The following is a 10452-nucleotide window of genomic DNA, read 5'->3' as shown; positions in this document are numbered from 1 at the left end:
GTTAAAAAACGTGTTGGTACAAGGACAACGTTTGTGTTGAGAGCTCTACCAAACCTAAATTTGTACACACTATGGGCTGAATATAGGGACTTGGTGCAGCTAGTTGGCGTAGGGAGGGGAAGTAGTAATCTTAAGTTGGTTGGAAGGAAGTTTGCCAATTTACACATGATTATTCATGTGCATCATGTTTTTCTTAATTATCTCTTGCACATTCGTAAAAAAATATGGCCTCTTTGTTGACATCTCTAGAGTCTTGATAGACACAATCACACAATCATTTGTGGGATAAGCCACAAAAGAAAAAGTTCTGCAATAGTTATGGGATACTCTGTTTCCCATGATAGCAATAGAATCATCCATGTACTACAGACAAATAGTATACAAGTAACATATACAGAATATATCCTATGGGCTTAGGCCCATTAATAAGACAAGCGCGGCCCAGTTCCCATGAACCATGATCATTTGAGTTCACTAGATGAGAACTACAGTGGGCTACACGCCGTGGTGCGTCCGTGCTCACTTGTGTTAAGTTCCAGTGCTGCACGCAGGCGTTTACCTACCGCTTGGATTTAATCTTACCCCGTGAATAGATATTGGGTAGGTTGTGGGTATATATGGGTATTCAATGATATTGTGTATTTTCCAAAGTTTGGAGGCTTATAGTCCTCTACTCTCTTCCTACTACGTATAGGACAAACACAAGAGCGTACTACTGTAGAATACTTTATCAGTGTTAGTTTAAAATCGTCATCAGTGTTGAGTTTTAAACCGACATTGATTACTCGACACTGAAAATCAGTGACTATCAGTGTCGGGTATAGAACCGACACTGAAAATCACTATCAGTGCGGTTCTATCCACGAATTATCAGTGCCAGTTCCCTATTAGCAATCGGCACTGATAGATATTTGGTAGCAAAAAATTTGCACAATCCAAAATACATCACATGCACATGCATCTATTCTTCTAATGTTTTAGTCACGATAAACACTTAATACATTAATTCAAACTACATGCATTTCTAAAATTACATCAAATACCATTACATGCATAGTTGATATCTAAAATTTGAGCTCAAAATATTACATCAAAATGATTTAGTGCATAAATAAGCGCACTAGCTGTTGCTTCAAATGGATGTTTCATTGGACTTCCGTTTATAACGAAATTATTACTATCATACTGAAACTTAAGGTATGACTGATACTTTTCTTCCCATACCTTCCTACATTGAGGACCAAGTAAAATGTACCCCCGCTGCTGGGCAAGAAGATGTAAGATTGAAGTAAACCTACGATCCATCCGCATTCAAGTGTTCCAGTAAAAATCCTACAGACAAAGAGCAACAATATAGAGAAAAAATTTAATATTATTGAAATAATCTTAGCTATAAACTACATGTTCATGTCATCAACCGTTTCAGCTGCATGTAACCGCGAGAGCCTAGGAGTCATTATAAGCACATCCTCATTCTGTTCAAGCGCTTTCAATTTGAAATAGCTGTAGTCCGGAAACATGTATCCAAGTTGCAAGTTAACCGATTGTAGAAGCGTATGGACAGCAGATCTTTCAGCCATAAGTCTTTGGTATGTTTCAGAGCTTGATGCTATTAAAGTGATATATCTTTCTATAGGAAAAATAATGCTAAAAGAGATAGTGATATTCATTTTATTGTTATCAGCTAATGTGGTTGTCACCACAAGTGGTGTGCCATTAAGGTTCGCAATAATGTCATATAGCCATTGTAGATGAGGAAGCATCTACATCAATCGGCATGTTAGTTTCTGAATTTATTAACTATAAACTACAATATTAACTAACCTTTTATAATTTATAGCAAAAGTATTTTCATCTCTGAGCATTTAGATGTACCTATGACAAGTCATAGGTACGTCTACATGCCCAAAGAAAAAAAAACACCAATACCATATCAATCGGCACATGTGGATAATCTCGCAATTATGTCAAGTCATCAATTGCAGAACAAGGAAGTACCAAACTAGTTGCTCATTGGGAAGTGATGGTAAAATCTAAAACACCAATATAGCGATACACATCTAATATCATGACATACATATATAATAATAAGCCAACATATTTTGAACTAAAATACATATCTAATTTTAGGACCTAAATTGGCTAACTAAAATTGCTAACTACAATTTGCTAACTTGAATTTGAGAACTAGCCCAGGTATTTTGTGGCCCTTTCGGGTAAGAAGGGGATACAATGTTGAGGATCAGGAGGTCGGGAGTACAAGGTTGGTCATCCAGACCCGGGTGGCCGGATAGGATGGAGCGGCTGCCTCCACGCTACCTAGATCTACGCCCTCCACCTCCACTGCCACTGCTATTCGCCATGGGGATGTTGAGGAGGCGACGGTGGGCTGGAGCGCGGGGAGAGCGAGAAGGTAGCGGTGGGCTGACGCACGACGAGGATGAGGAGGCGGCGTTTGGCGTGTGATGAGGAGGAGGAGGTGGCGGTCAGCGCAAGAGGAGGAGGAGGAGGAGGCGGTGGGCCGACGCACGATGAGGACGAGGACTATGAGGCAATGAGCCGACGCGCGATGAGGAGGCTACGGACAAGGAGGAGGTGACGGTGGAGGAGGAGGAGCGACGTCAGGCTGAATGGAGCAAACGAGGAGAGAAGATAAGTGCTGGATATACATATAACATAAGCATCAGTGCCGGTTCTAGTTTCTACAGACACTGGTAATAACTATCAGTACCGGTTCTTAAACTCCCGCGTGTGAATAATAATTGAGGTGCCAAGAACCGGCACTGATAGTGCCTATCAGTGCCAGTTTGTGACGCCTCAATTATCGCTCGCGTGCGAAAGTTTGATGCGGACATCCCAACCAGTCATGTAAACCAAGATGCTTCACCCCTAGTCCAAGGGTCGATTGCACGAAGCCGTGCCAAAAAGATACAACAAGATGTGAACTCGCTTCTTACTGAGTTAAACTTTAATAATTATGAGAATTTTATACTACCTAAATGTTGTATATTTATTTTGCTAAGGTTTACACCTGAAGAGAAGGACATTGCTCTGGATACAAAGGCCTATGAGCAGCGCCACGTAATCCTCGACCAGTTCCGAGCAGCGCCGCATACTCCTCGACCAGTTTCGAGTAGCGTCGCGTGCTCTTCGACCAGCTCTGAGTAGCCTCGCGTGATCCTCAACCAATTCCGAGCAGTGCAGCAAGATACTCAACCACGAAGAGGAAGTGGTCGATCTCGTTGACCACCTCGTCGACCACAAAGAGGAAGTGGTCGATCTCGTCGACCACCTCGTCGACCACAAAGAGGGGGCCTCGACCGCCTCCACAACCTTCAATACTCTCAGTCTTGTGACAAATGTTTCAACTTCCACGAGTCATGCGACCAAACCTGTGATGATTCGGCATGCATAATACACATGGTTGGAAACATAATCAAGACTAGTTTCACACCCAAAAAATGGTTCATTATTTTGACTTCCCAATAAGGAGTAATGGCCAATTTATTAAAGACTGCTAGAAGCTGAACAGGCCACGTGAGACTCTTCGACTTTAGACCTTTCAGCTAGCTTATCTTTAAGGAAACTCCACCAACCTTTCACACCTAGATAGGAGGGTTGTTCCTAGTATAAATACCCCCTTGTATCACTATTATAGGCTGACTTTTGATAATCAAAATACAAACCCCTTTATTTAGCTGTGTGCTAACAAATTCAGAGAGTGATCTCTACCCCTTTGCTCTTGTAGAGTCCTCGCGAGATTACGAAAGCGTTCGCGTCATCGGCTCCCAATTGGTGCGCCTGGTCCATTGATTCCAGGTTGTGTTGGTTGGTTCTTTGAGAGTGTGGTTGGATGAATCCTCGATTCAGGTTACCGGTTAAAGACGGTGGTTGACTTCAAGTTTTATTTGCCAGGTTGCACTATTATCCGACTGTTTGCAGCTAGTTATCCAGCTTCTTTGAAGCTAGTTATCTTGTTTGTGATCCTACTTTGCGAAGATCGGGACACCATTCGTATCAAAGTTTAAGAACCGCACTAATATGTCAACAGTACCGGTTACGCTCAAACCAACACTGATGAGGCGCTACTTATGACCTGTTCTGTAGTAGTGGTGTGATGTGAGTGAGTGGTGCGAGTCCTTATATGTACCCTTTAGAAATTTGGGTTCACTAAAACCTAATTTCAACACTTGTGCAACATTCACATGTATCAACCGCTACCACAAAATCAAAACAGACTAACTATGATATACGGTTTCTTGGGATCCGTTATTGACAAAATACCCTCACACGGTTTTTAAGACAGACACATATGTAACAAGATTGTTGTCTGGGTGTGTCAAAACTCACAAACGGTTTTCACAAATCTATCTATTTCTATCATATAGACATAGACGGTGTTTAGAAAAATCCATCTGTGATATTGTCGCAGACAGTTTCTTGTAAGATCCATCTACGTCTGTATGATAGTCACAGACAGATTTTCTGAAAACTCGCTTGTAGTTAAAGACCATGTCACTGTTTTAAATTTGACCACTCATCTCCCCTCGCTCTTTGGCTTCTCATACACACAACCGTTCGTCTACCCTCGCTCACTGAATATAAAGTGACGAGGAGTTCATCTTTTTTGCTCTCCTTGTTGCCATCAGAGAGCCCATTTCGCGATGGTCAGCTAGGGTTTTTTTCTACGTCGGAGGAGCGAGAACTGGATGCCGAATCCCCGTCCATGCACTGAGGTGCATAATGTAGGTTTCCATCATGGTTTTGTTAGGGTTCATTAGTGTTTGTTTCAATCTATGTAACCGAGGGTAATATGGTGTTTTCATCTTAGATCTACAACGTATTTGTTCACTGCTATCAGGCGTTGGTAGGATGAGATTATTCCTATGCCTGCTTCCATGGTGCGAATGCTTGATGTCAATTTCGGTCGTGTGGACTATGCGTTCTTCGCTGCTGTGAAGGGTCCCTCCATGGACCCTATTTTTACTATGAATCTTGTTCTATACTATGTTCTTCTAGCTGAAAATTTCTTTATTGTTGTTCGTCACAATGAAGATGTTTTCGTTAACTGCAAGAATGGTTTGAACGTGCATTTCTTACTTAACCATGTCTGACGATTTGGCAGCAATGCAGTTTAGTTCTGGTACATGACTGAGTTAGTTAGGATGTGCTTGATCTGATGACGGCGAAATTGAAGATGCTGCTTGGGTTGACATTGTGCCGAAATACAGGTGGCTGAGATGATGTCAATCATTTCGTCATTCTGGAAGATGACGTCGATCAGTGATGTCAATCATCTTGTCCTTTTGGAAAATAGCGTCTTCAATGATGCCAATTATCTCGCGTTTAGCTAGCTAGGTTTATGTTCTAAAAATGTGTGATGTACTGAACAATGCGTGATGTTCTTATTATTTGTGATATGTAAATGCCTGAGATGATGTTCTAAATAATGTGTGGTGTTCTTATTATTTATGATGTAAATGTTTGTGCTGATGTTTTGAACAATATGTGATGTTATTATTACTTGTGATATAGACAAGTATGCACCGTAACTGAAAGGTCTCATCAAAGGTGACAATTGCATGTGCCTTTGCACTTTGCGGTTGGAGAATAGATAATCGTTGAAGAAAACAAATGTCTCAAAAATATAATGCAATGAGGAAATGTCATTATTGGTGATAGTTGTTTGCATGTTTGAATAGTATACAACAATAATGTATCAAATTTTCTCCTGCAATACATAAAAGGAGAAGAATAAGACAAATTTGGAGCCATGCAAGTCCTTGTGAATAGAATTAAGTCACATATTAATTTTGTACATTGAGGAAATATAGTGCATCATTGAACTTATACCACCTCACTCTTCACCATTCTCCCCATGACTAAATACAATACGGTAGATGTCCTTTTTTTAAAAAAAAAATATCAATTAAGTCACTCTAAGTTGAAAATTGGGTTCGAGATTGACGGTTTTAGCTTCAGCGTTTGGGTTGAATCTCCATAATGCCATTTCAAAATGCAAGAAGCTAGATGAGAAAATGATACAATCCACACTAATGACTACCAGAAGCCAACATCTCTGAGCTCATCAAGAGACCAAAGGATTTCAAGAATACACGCACATGATAAACAAAAAAAAAAAAGATCTTGGTAACTTAGAACTAACATCCATAAATGAATAACTAAAGTATGCATTGTTTGTATAAGAGCCAACATGTTTATTAAATATCCATCGTTGAACATACATGCACCTTGCGATGTACTTTACACTAGTGCTACTTACACATTTAGGGGTTACATTAGTAGTTACATCATTGCCACATGGCAAGATCCAGGCCTCTTTGCATATGTATCCTCTTTCTATAAACATTTCCTAAACAAATATCAAACTTTAGATAGTTACAATCTAACCTTACAACATCGAGCATATTCTGAAACAAATGTTTCGTTAACAACATTCTAGTTTTTTCATCACAAATATTTTAGAGAATGAGATACTTGAATTTTCTTTTTGGTACACAAAACTTAAGAATTATGTGGCTCTTTTTAGAGGCTTATTTTTTTAGTCATCATTATAACAATCTAGATAACACCCGTGCAATAGATTTACGCTAGATAAAAGGTTGATGACCAGAGCAAAACCATCTGTCAATTACAATATTGGCTAAGTAATCTCTAGTCTTGTAGTTTGCGCCTTCTCTACTTTGGGCCTTGAGCCTTATATATTCTGCTTGTACATATTTCCTTTTAATGAAAAAGATCATTAGGAGCCTCCCCACTTGTTTACGTCAAGAAAAAAAGGTTGACAACCATATAAGTAATATACTATAAAACATAGAACAAATTCATAATGTACACTACACTATAAATGACATAATTCTTAAACTTATGGGTATATATAGTGAAGCATAGATTCAAAGTGGTTATTTGGATCTTAGAAATACAAATCAAATTTTATGAAACATCTTTTTCTAGGAATTTTAGGAAAATCAATCTTAAGTTATAATTATGTCAATATAGGTCTATAGGTTACTTTACTGGATCACATGGACTGACAATGAGTTTTACTAACATTGTTCTGATGATATTAGGTCGCATAGCCCCTCTCACCACACAGGCTGCTCGAAGTTGATTCGTTGCTCCCCCGGGTGGATTTCACAAGTTTTGGTCATTGCCAGTGGCTCATACCATTATGTTTTGGCACTGTGTGTGTGCAACTATCTTCAACCTTCGAGCCAGTATAGTTCACCGGTGCATGTTGTTGGGACTTGGGATGGGCCTAGGGATACAAGTTTTGTATTTTCTGGGTCGATCGACCCAAAACTTAAAAAAACTAAATATTCACTCCCACCCAATTAAGTTAAGAAAAAAATAAACTAAGTTATGATCTAGAACTACCCATTAGGTACCCACTTGCATCCCTAGATAGGGTAATTGACTTGCCTTCTACAATTCTTAAACTTGTGCTTCGTCCTAAAAAAATCATAAACTTGGGTTGTTCTCTTCAGTTGCGCACATGAACAGCTCCTCTCTTCTTTATTTTTAGTTGTCCCCTCCCTACATTGATTAATGGCACAACTCTGAACTCTTCTTTTTGTTTGCCTATACTACTACGGTTATTACAGTTGCGTGTGCTTATTTTTTGCTTGCCAAGTTCATGGTGTTTACCAATTTTTGTTCCATTGTTCCTAGCTACTAGATGTACTAGCCCCAAATGCATTATGTTTAAGAATGCACCAAACAGAAGCTATAGATATTTCAATTAAATTTCAACGAATACTTCATCAGAGTGGTCTTGTCATGGCAGAATTACATATCTATATTTTTGAACCACTATATGCATGCATTACCTATGATAGAAATTTGACTATAATATGTGGAAGGGTTACATTCGGAATTTCTCCAAGAAATGCTAAGTTTTAAATTGGTGATCTTTACAATAATATTTATGAGTTTAATGAAACATTTTGAATGGATATTTATGTTTATAAAAGGTGGACTTAATTATTATTTAGCACAATATCCTCCATATGAATAAGAAACCAACACACGTGTGTGTATATATATCCATAAGAATAATATATTTTTCCCTACATGAACTGCAATCTATTGTAACCATTTATTTTTTGTCGGTTACATTGTACCTTCACCTAGCATTTTACTGAACATTAGACAACTAGAAGTATAATTGAGACCTTGTACACAAAATCAACGGATTTTAGGGAAGAGTAGATGATAAATAGAAAAGATGTTATAGTTGTTTGAAACTCAATTAGGCACTTATAAAATGGTTTTGTGCGTCTGATATTTCCTCTATAAAACAATGACAAAGAGCATGTGAGAATAACCACATTTTACCAACCAATGTAACCGTAGGCCAGCTGTTGTGCACAACACGAAATCTTTAGTTTCTCTCTTAAATTATAGAAGTACTAGATATTATTTGGTATTAAGAAAACATACTGCTGTCAATACAAATAATATGTGTTTACCATCATATGACTAAAACTGAATGCATATTATCTGGTGTGCACCTGGCTATTCTCTTCAAGTATATTTAGCAAAAGATTTTTCCAAAGGTGGTCCTTCTCCTCGTTGCTAATTCCACTATACCAAAGAAACCATTAAAATGTGGTTGAAGAATTGTGCCATTGATACTATGCAACATAAAATTACCAAAATAAAAGTTCAAGCAGGAATTTTTATTTTAGAAATGTAGAGTTTGGAACACCAACATATAAAGAATCATTTACTCCATGACAAAATTAACCAGAATAGGGTGATCTTCTTCTCAAAAACAAAATACCATGCACACTCACTGACACTTGCAGACTTCATAGCAGACAATATCAAAAAATATGCTCATAGAAACACACAAGTCATAATTAAAAAGGGCAAGATCAAACACATGTTGCACTCCAAGCTATTAATTTATAAGAGGGCAATTAATTTTTACACTATACATGATTCTTCCATTGTCTTGCTCTGATCAATAAGGCCACTAACCCAATGAAAACAGTCCTAGCAGTTTGCATGTATAAAGATAAGATATAGTACATCGTAGAAGATAATTAAAGCTATGAATCACATGTTCAATCACAACCAAAACTCAGGGAAGGGGGAAAATATGAGTCAACAATGTTGTACCTAAGATCACACCTCCCCATAGGTCGATGATGTTATGCATAGGCCAATCTATGTTTTAATAACACAATTTGAATGACAACCTAAAATGCTGCTATGGTCATACGAAGACGTTCATCAACATATTTCTATCATGTCTGTATTATTCTCCCTCCTTACTTGACACATCAACACACGAGAAAAGTATGAATAGGTATAACTGAGAGATAGGGAGATATAGAGAGGTTTCTTAGTAAATTAACAAATTCTGTCAACGGAACATACATCTTAGCAAAAGCAAACATTAAGGTAAATGTAGGGCAGTACAGATATAAGACAATCACATATGTTCTTTTTTAGATACGTCCATGCAAGCAGTAAAAAGGTAAGATAATCACATAGATTCTTTGTTATAAGAAGATAAGAAACCTTTTGAAGGGCACAAGTAAGGAGAAAAAACTAACATAACCAATCTATAAATTCCAGATTGGCTTATCATACATGAAATGAATATTGAATTAAAAAAATCAATGTAAACCTGACGTAAAGATCTTGGGCCATGATCCCAAACAATTCAGCAAGAAGAGATAACTACTTGACCATGACAGAACTGAAAACAAAGCACCTAAAGCATGAGCTTATAACCATTATTTTCTTACTTAAATGTCAAAAACCTTTTGAAGACATGAAACCAATGCTGATGTTCATAATGATTTTTCATAATAATTGATATGAAGTACGGTGACCATGCTATTTATTGTTGGCCATTTAAATTTTGAAGCCAAGCCACCTATCTATAGTCTACAAATGCAGACTATGCAAGCCCAACAGAATCTAGCTTCTCAAACCAGATCATTCAAGAGTTTAGGTTTCACTAAATGATTAAAATAAATCCTAAATGTAAATAATTAGTGGCAGCCCTGTGTTCATGACAAGAGAAGAAAATAAAAGACAAGCATGATCACATATATAAAAAGAACAACATGAACATGTAATATGTAACTTTGCATATTTTAGTCTTGAAAATCTCTAAGATGAACGATGCGGTTACATATTCATAATGTAGTAATTTTATATAAATTTTATTGAAACCCATGAAATCCTTATAAATCATCGATTCTAAACAGGTCTCACATTGAAGTAATTTTTTCCAAGTGAGTTCATAGGAGTTCATGTAGCAAATTGAGGGACAAATAAACATTATTTGTTGTGTTGGTTTCAACAAAACAATAATAGAAACTAAACAAATCGATTCATACAGGTATATATACATTATTTTGTAATCCAAGTACCATCCCTGTTTTTATAGTGTGCAGACTGTCATCACAT

The sequence above is a fragment of the Phragmites australis genome, chromosome 22, assembly GCF_958298935.1.
Source record: "Phragmites australis chromosome 22, lpPhrAust1.1, whole genome shotgun sequence".
Classification (NCBI taxonomy): Eukaryota; Viridiplantae; Streptophyta; class Magnoliopsida; order Poales; family Poaceae; genus Phragmites; species Phragmites australis.
The sequence above is the reverse complement of the archived record's forward strand: the minus strand, read 5'-3'. Positions refer to the sequence as shown.